Raw genomic sequence first — 9,943 nt, 5'->3', positions numbered from 1 at the left:
CAGCTGATGTCACAAAGTGCTGTAGAGAAACCCAGCCTAAAACCCCAAACAGCAAGCAATGCAGGTGTAGAAGCACGGTGGCTAGGAAAAACTCCCTAGAAAGGCCGGAACCTAGGAAGAAACCTAGAGAGTAGCCAGGCAATGAGGGGTGGCCAGTCCTCTTCTGGCTGTGCCGGGTGAAGATTATAACAGAACATGGCCAAGATGTTCAAATGTTCATAGATGACCAGCAGGGTCAGATAATAATAATCACAGTGGGGGTCAATGCAGATAGTTAAATAGTTAACCAATAGCTACCTGGACTAACTATTTAGCAGTCTTATGGCCTGGCGGTAGAAGCTGTTCAGGGTCCTATTTGTTCCAGACTTGGTGCATCGGTACCGCTTGCTGTATGGTAGGAGAAATAACAGTCTATGACTTGGGTGGCTGGAGTATTGACACTTTTTAGGGCCTTCCTCTGACACCGCCTGGTATAGTGGTCCTGGATGGCACAGAGCTCAGCCCCAGTGATGTACTGCGCCATGCCCATTACCCTCTGTAGGGTCTTGCGGTCGGTTGCCATACCAAGTGGAGATGCAGCCAGTCCGAATGCTCTTAATAGTGCAGCTGTAGAACATTTTGAGGATCTGAGGGCTCATGAGAGAGAAGAGGCGTTGTTGTGCCCTCTTCACTGTGTCACTGTGTTGTGTTCACTGTGTTGGTATGTGTGGACCATGATAATTCTGAGGAACTTGAAGCTCTCAACCTGCTCCACTACAACCCCGTTGTTGTGTGGGTGTGGGTGTGTGCGTGAGTCCATGTGTCCATGCATGTGTGTGTGACAGAGAGATCCCCATAGAGCTTTGTTCCTCAATACAATGACCAGCCGCTGTGTCAGCACATCATGACACAATTCCAATATAAATATTATTTTCATTCGATTTTTGTTTGTCATCTCATTGTTTGTATCATCTCATGGGTTTCTTATCTAATTGATTCCAAGTCTGACAGTAATTACTTAAAACATGCAGTTAAAAAGAGGCAGGTACTGTGGGGATACAGACCTAGAGGCTGTTGTGTGGGCAATGAGCACACACATAAATTGTGTATTTTTCAGTGTTTTAAATGCATTATTATCTCCACAGACCTGTAAAATGATTTAGGATTGCTAGTGAGTGTATAAAATTCCTCGAACACCCCTTAATTTCCATATCCCAAGCAGAGGAGAACTGTCAAGTGACTTGGGTGACTTTGAAAGGGAAGCGTGGAGAAAATGTCCTGTCCAAATGTATCTGGAGTACCCCCAAAAATCAGAATTAGACACACTGAATGTAAAAAGTACTAGATTCAAAGAAAGTTGGCCATTGTCCCCTCATCCTAGCAGTTGCCTGTCAGACAGACTCTGTCTACCACTGACCTTGGGTTTGGTTGACGCTTGACTGTACAGTTCCCAATGTCCCCATTCACTCTGCCTTGAGCCTGCTATATCTCTCTTTGTGTATCTCCATTCACTGAGTTAAGTGATTGTCTGTACTCTTTTCCTATCCTCATAGGCTGTATTAATTGCTTACATATCGAATGCGACTCAAATCCATTTGCAGTAATTAGTTAGGATATCACTATTGTTAAGTGCTCCATGATTGCTGACATATTTCAAGAAGGCAATTTCAACAGTATCTGCAGTATTCAACAGTATCAATACAACCCATTTGTGAGAGATTTCATTAGACTTTTAATATGGTCAATATTAGGAGCTGATGTTTCAAGGTGTCTGTCAGTCCAAGTCAAGGTGATCGACAATCTGCCTGGTGAGAACATTGGTCTGGGTGTTTGAACAGGTTCAGTCTGTTTTGACCACTACCACTGGGAAAGGAATATGAAAAGAGAATGCATTGTTTATAGATGTGTAAACCTGAGTATGATTAAGCAATGAGGCACAGGGGGGTGTGGTATATATACCACAAATCCCAGAGGTGCCTTATTGCTATAATAAACTGGTTACCAACATAATTAGAGCAGTAAAAATACTTTTTTTGTCATACCCGTGGTATGGTCATTTTATACCATGGCTGTCAGCCAATCAGCATCCAGGGCTCGAACCACCCAGTTCATAACAACAAACATTAGGAACACCTTCCTAATATTGAATGGTAACCCCTTTGCCGTCAGAATAGCCTCAGTTCGTCGGGACATGGACTCTACAATGTGTCAAAGGCGTTCCACAGGGATACTGGCCCATGTTGACTCCAGTGCATCCCACAGTTGTGTCAAGTTGGCTGGATGTCCTTTGGTTGGTGGACCATTCTTGATACACACGGGAAACTGTTTGAGAGTGAAAAACCCACCAGTGTTGCAGTTCTTGACACAAACAGCTGTGCCTGGAACCTGCTACCATACCCCGTTCAAACACACAATATTTGGTCTTGCCCATTTACTCTCTCAATGGCACACATACACAATCCATGTCTCAATTGTCTCAAGGCTTAAAAAAACTTATTTAACCTGTATCCTCCCCTTCATCTACACAGATTGAAGTGGATTTAACAAGTGAAATCAATAAGGGATCATAGCTTTCACCTGGATTCACCTGGTCAGTCTGTCATGGAAAGAGCAGGTGTTCTTAATGTTTTGTACACTCAGTGTATACTGTATATACCGATAGTTGCTTAGCAAAGCCACATTTTATTTTTTTATTTTAGTTTTCATTATGCACTCTGCTAACGATTGTAATATAATGCCGATCAAGTCTCTTCACATGTCAGATGAACATTTAACAGTGTCGAAGCTTTGCTAGTGCTTATGATCTTCTCCATGTTGACACCTCCTGATGCCAGAGACGTTTCTCACAATCTGCTCCGCTGCCAAGGGCATGTCACAACTTGTGTACACCATGATCCACTTTCAGTCAGCAGGCAAAGAGAATATTTTCCCAGCTCTACAGTGCCTTTCTAAAATAGAACAATGAGTCTGCATGCTTCCCCGTCTCTCTGTCTCTCACTTTCACAGAGATGAGAGTGGTGTGGACAAATAAAAACTCATTATTGGGTGAAAATGGAGCATGATGTTTTACACACTGATTTAATTGAGCTGACAGATTGGGGGTGTTATGTCCATTTACTCAATGATGAAGCTGTGAGGGATTGTTTTAAAATTTTATGAGTTTACAAAGCACACTCCCACCCCCCACCCCCCACCACTTTCTCTTACTCTTACACACACACACACTCACACACATTATCTCAGAACACTATCATTTCAGTATCTTCCAAGTAGACTCAATCAGTGTTGGCGAGCAGTAAATGGCCATAGCCAACACAACAATCAGTCTCTTCAGTCTCCTCTTCCTCCTTCTCCTGATTACAGCTATCATGCTGTGTGGTGTGTGGGTGAGCTCCCCGACTCTTATCTCCCAAATGAGCATTTACCTGGGTGTATCTGCTAAACGGAAACAGCTTTGCTCCTGTGTTTTGTTATAACATATCTGAAGATAAAAGCAATGAGAACAAGAATTAGACTGAACTTGTCCAAGTTTATGGTAGTAAAGTGTACAGAAAAGATAGTTGTCCGGAGAAGTCAGCGCTGGTTCAGTAGGGTTTTCAGGAGGGTTTTCAGTAGGGTTTTGAAGATGATGGCTGGCATGTGTCAGTGAGATGGACAGCCTGGGGGTGAGAGTTTAGTCTGAGGACAAAGGTGCTTTTGACAGTATCTCTTTGGTGGAGGAAGAGGAGGAAGAGTATACGGTGGAAGTGTGTGTGTTACAAGTGAACGCCTGCAGCTGCCAGCTGTGTTTTTGCAAAGTCACTGTGACTGTATACTACTGGGATATGTAGTGTTCATCATTTTAGAGAGATTAATAAAAGGCACAGCCTGATTCATGCAAATGTAATTTTTATGTTTTAAGAAAAAACTAATTTGAGGTGTGTGTGTGTGTGTAGATACAGGCGTTATGATTGTCAGTCTCAGATCAGTGACAGGAGCTGTCGGTTGTGATGGCAGCCTAATTATCAGGCAGTGTAATGATAAGAGTAGGTGAGTGCCTGTGGATGTTCCACCAGAAAAGCACTGCAATCAGATTCACGAGAATCACCAGTGGTCACTGTCCATTGTGGCTATCGCAGTCAACTGGCAGCCATTGCAGTCTGGCAGAGCTCACTGAAGCTTCAACAATTTGTATTACACCACAGTGAACGAGATATAAGTCATCATTCTCTTGTTGCTTTCTAAACTCAGCGAAAATGAGTTTCCCTTTCCTCACCAGGACACAGACAGCCTTTCACAATGATATCACTTTGTCTTTTTCAGCCACTTACAGAATATCACTCACTCAAAGTCATTCATGTTTTATTGTTTTTCTTTGGTCTGGGACATTTTCAGGTAGCTTATGGTAGTTAGGGGCATTTTGAAGTAGTTTGTGGTATTCTGTAGTGTTTTAGGGTATTTTTGGGGGTGTTTGGACTAATATCAAAAATTACCCCCATACTTGAGCTTGGAGTGTTAATTATACCAGCGCTAGAGGTGGTGAGATGGTATATCTCTGTCTTTCAGAAACATCTGCTGAATCTTCCCAGTCAAGACAAAGGAACAAAATGTTCCACCCTGTCATCTCCCAACATTAAGAAATATTATCTAGAAAACCACAAAATACACATGAGCCTCTGAATCCTGACTTTCAATGGAAAGTCTCTGTGGTATTACCAGGTATATACCAGTTTCAGTTAACATTTTCGTTGTACACTCTCCTTCCTCTATCATTTACAAAGAAAGATAGATCAATTGACAATATGGGGCCATACATTTTTGTTGTGCTGTCAATCCATCCTATAACAACGTGTTGATTTCATTGTATTGTTTTACGGAGTACTTTATGCTTTGCTCTGTGCTCTCCATAGCAATCGTTCTTCTGTCCTGATGATGAGACATTCATCTAGCCTTTCTTAATAAGGTGTCAAACCACCCTCTTGATTCCTCATAATCAACCTTCCTTTTTTATTTATTGAATTCATTTTTTTACCATCGTAATTTGCCTGTCTGTCGATTTGAAGGGTTCCAACAATTGATATGGTTTGAAGATAGTTTCAAACAAAACTACAGAGACTTGAATCCAAGTTCAGAATATTTTAAGGTCCAATGGAGCCATTTAACTCAACATCAAATCATTTCTGGGTAACAATTAAGTACCTTACTGTGATTGTTTTCAATTAAAATTGTTAAAAATAAACAAAAATTGCACCTTAGCAAAGAACGGTTTCTCAAAAAAAAAATTCTAAGGACTGTCTGGTAGTGGACTGAGTGTGGAGTGGAAAACACTGCACTCAGAGGTTTGGAACTCTCGTTCGTATTGGTTTATTAGGCAGGCCAAAACTCCATCCCTCCAAAACAGGCTGAAATTCCAGGTTGCCTTTTCAAACAGCTCTTACACTAAAAGGGCGTTATCATCATTTTCCCAATTTCCCAGTTTTACTCCAACCTCCATAGTGTGGGAATATATATACGTTGTTGACTGGGCCTTTAATAATGACCTGTCGTGGAAAAGAGCATTTACAAGCACAAGTTCAACTAGCCTTTGTCAGTACATTGTCTTAATATTTGTAGGATAGGCTCTCCCTCTTTGTCTAAACAGGAGCATAAATCACCCCAATATATACATTTACCAGACATTCCTTGTCTTATGTGTGGGGGGGGGGGGTATTGGACTAACAGGCTCCAATGGCAAAAAGGCCCCTCGCTTCCAGCGGGCCGACTGGAGTGCTTCCAAAAAACTGGACAACGCACAAGGACAGAAAGGCACAGAGGGTGCAATCTATATGGTAGACTATATGGTTAACATTCTACAGGGTTAAAACATACTATTTGCTTATAGCCCTACACAATGCATACTGATTTTCCTCTCTCCTTGCAGCCCAATATTCACGAGGAAAGCTAACTGAGGTCGTTAGATGAACGTACTACACTGAGAGATGTATAGTACAATGTGAGTGCTGTCTGTGGTGCTGAAGATTTACAGGTTAATTTGTAGGTTCTCTCCGTTACTCTCCTCATGGTTCACTAATTTACAGTGATCATTAACTGTGTGAATATTCTCCTGGTTGTCAGTAAATGTATGTCATCTAGTCTGCTCCAAGCCCACAGTGAATGCTGTGGGGCAGGATCCATCTTCCATCTCTAGGGGTTTTTCCAGCTGTTGCTCTTTACATCGCAGGGCACAATTGAATGCATCACACTCACTTGCACCGGATCCTTTTCTCCAGTGCTCTTGCTTCTCATAGTCTCCTTTCCATGTGAGACCACGGTACTTTACCTTGTTGTCACGGTAGCTATGGTAGCTCAGTACTGTGTTTATGTCTTCAGGCTGACTGTCTGGTCTTTTCATATTCATAACCACCTACAGCCCATCCTACGGTTAAATGCTCTTAAATGGCCTAATGACATTTCCAACATACTAGGGCGTTGGGGCCACCATGAGCCAGAACAGCTTCAATGCATCTTGGCATAGATTCTACAAGTGTCTGGATCTCTATTGGAGGGATGCAACACCATTCTTCCACGAGAAATTCCATCAATTGGTGTTTTGTTGATAGTGTTGGATAACGCTCACAGGCGCCACTGCAGAAACTGCCATAAGTGCTCAATTGGGTTGAGATCTGGTGACTGAGAAGGCCATGGCGTATGGTTTACATTGTGTTCTTGCTCATCAAACCATTCAGTGACCACTCGTGCCCTGTGGATGAGAGAATTGTCATCCTATGGGGGATAGCCATGGTAGCCAAAATAATGGCCTGCCCAGCATTTTATACATTTCCCTAAGCATGATGGGATGGTAATTGCTTAATTAACTCAGAAAGCACACCTGTGTGAAAGCACCTGCTTTCAATACACTTTGCATCCCTCATTTCCTCAAGTGTTTCCATTATTTTGTCAGTTACCTGTATGTTTACTTAGAACTACATATTACATATTACTGTATGTTTACTTAGAACTACATAGGGGCGGCAGGGTAGCCTAGTGGTTAGAGTGTTGGACTAGTAACCGGAAGGTTGCGAGTTCAAACCCCCGAGCTGACAAGGTACAAATCTGTCGTTCTGCCCCTGAACAGGCAGTTAACCCACTGTTCCCAGGCCGTCATTGAAAATAAGAATTTGTTCTTAACTGACTTGCCTGGTTAAATAAAGGTAAAATAAAAATAAAACATGTAATCTCATCCCAGTATTACTCTCTTCTCTCCCACTTAGCCTAGATTCTGAACGTTGCTTTTCATGTCTTTTAAGGACACATGTACCCTCCCTCCATTGTTTCCATGGTTACTCAAAGCCTATTTCACCCTGTCAGAAAATGTTCTGAATTTGCATGTCCAGGTTCTCACAGGGATGTGGCGGTGTTTAAGAATGAAAAGGATGTCAGGATGCAAATGTTAACGCTTCATTACCTGGGGTTTAAAGGCTAATCTGTTCCACTGAATACTGAGTACTAGCACTGCCAGGAGTTTTCCCATGTTGTGTGGGAAAGAGGGATCTGTCTTTATGAAATATGTAGTAATAATAATAATAATACATGGGACTTACTGAATATAGTGCTTTTCAAGGACCCAAAGGGGGTTAATAGCTGGTATCAGGTAAATAGTGCTGAGCTGTTAGTGCTTTTTGAGGTAGGTTCGGTTTCAGTTAGATTATTTAAAAAATGCCATTTCGGTTTCGCAAAACAAATAAACAATTGAATGCACTATGCATTATGTGGGTTGAATGCTGTAACAACACATAAGACAACCATTTAAAATGTCCCATGAAGGTATTGACTGCCATTACTGCTTCTCACTTATTAACCATAATTTATTCACATTATTCACAATAAATATTTCAGTTGTGTATATTACATTTGTTTTATTTGATGACTTTATTATTTCATTCCAAGTCATCATCTCATCTCTAAAGAGCTGCTGCCTATGCTGTCTGACAAAATCACTATTTTAGTAGTTCTTCAAAGTAAATAAGATATACTTTTATGACTGATGAATACCAACTATGAATCACTTAGATCATGTATTTTCAGGTAGAGATACCTCACGAAGCAACTGCTCTCTATCCCTCTCGCCCGCACATTCGGCTCTCTTTTACGTAGCAAGCGTAAAAGAAACACAGACCGGATGTGTAGGCACGCAATGGATTATGGTCATTGTAGTTAATTACCACGTTTTCTGTGCTCAACTATATAGAGTATTGACCTGTTGGAAACTACAACTCTAGTACATTGTACAGTTCGGGATTGATCTGATCTATCTCTTGAGAGAAACTGTGCAATGTGTGTATTGAGCTCAAAAAAAAAAAATACATTTCAGTTAATCACTCAGCACTACAGGTAAGTTATGTATATAACTTCATGCTCACTTGCTGTTTACAGAAGGCTACATAATAACGTTCAATTATCTAAGCATTTTCCTGCCACCCACCTCATTAGATATGGAAAAGATGAAATCCATACAGACAAACCTGCTCTAGCTGAATGAACCGGTTGTTTATCATTTGCAGCAATCCTCTGACAGACTAATAGGGTAAACTGGCATGTAAGCATGGATAATCTGGATAGCTCTTGCGTCTCCCGGGTATACTAGCGAGAGTTTGATCTTTTTAAGTTCTTGTTGGAATAGTCATGAGACTCGTGAATGTGGTGCTTCAAGGTCTGTTGCATGATTGTGTATGTGAAGTTAACAGCTGTTGACTATGACAGTGAGTACTGTATGTCATGGATCAGCTTAACGGTGATACCCTATAGAGAAGCATATGGACCAAACTGGCTGAACAGTTTCCTTCTGTTTTGGCTCGTCAGTAGATTGCCTGTCTCTCGTACTCCACACAGTCACTATGTCCAGATTTAGAGTTGCATGAATAGCTGCTGCTCATCTCTGCTACACTTCCTCACAGAGCCAGAGTTAAGCCATGAGGGGTGGTGACACATCCAATTTTACAGCCCGCCATTCTCCCAAATGCCGTTTTAAATCCATTCACCTTGTCAACTTAGAGAAGATCTTTCCCTGCTGCACAGATGCAGGTCTCTGTAAGCCATAAGATTAGTGTGTTCTGTGGCTGAAGCAGCCAGAAACCACTTTGTAAGGTAAAAGATGAGAGGTGTGTGTGGAAATGCTGTATTGTCTGGGAGATTTTCACAGAATAGCATGTGGTGAATTGATATCTTTGTTCCTCGTGTTGAAAATGTGGGTTGAGCTCCAGATGAATGTTTCACACCTGTCAACAGCTTCAGCCTCAGCCAATACCTCTCCCTGCAGAGGATGCCGTCACATCTTAGTCCATGAGTCAAATGTGGATAGAAGCTTGTGTTTTTTTCTCTTGAGCCAAAATGGCATCCAGGTTATGGAATGCACAATTAGCTTGTGTCCTTGAGGGATCATGTCTGTCAACTGCTTAGACTGCAAACATTGTTTGGCTTGACAGACAGACAGAAAACCTATAATACACAGCACACAACACAGACATGATATCTGAATACAAAAATAAACGGTGAGTTAATATAAAAATATAAGTGAAATAACAAATAATGAGTTATTCGTCATATGGTAGTGGTTGCATTGAGATAGAGGGCTATATTTTCAGCTGGCGGTAAGGAAGTGCTAGTGTCAAATGCACATTAGTTTGCATTTTCTTCATGTAAAAACTGGGGTACTGGCATTTTCAAGCCATAACGGCAGGTTCGGCAATGTACCTGATGAGGTAGAGGTGGCAATATTTGAATACAAGCACAAACGTCACAATTTTGTGCAGCACAACTAGGGATATTTAAAGATGTCTTTAGTACATACAAAATAGGAACCAGTTTTGGTTCAAGAGTGCATCTTTAAGATGGACCAAAAGCAGGCCTTAGTGGTAATACAGTGGTTCTGGCAAATTGACAAACCATTTTCACAGGCTACCTGCATTTATTGGCTTCTTAGATCATGATAAAGATCTAGCCAATGCCT

This window comes from Oncorhynchus mykiss, chromosome 29 (assembly GCF_057628025.1).
Source record: "Oncorhynchus mykiss isolate SJ-2025 chromosome 29, ASM5762802v1, whole genome shotgun sequence".
Taxonomy (NCBI): Eukaryota; Metazoa; Chordata; class Actinopteri; order Salmoniformes; family Salmonidae; genus Oncorhynchus; species Oncorhynchus mykiss.
This window is presented reverse-complemented; position numbering follows the sequence as displayed.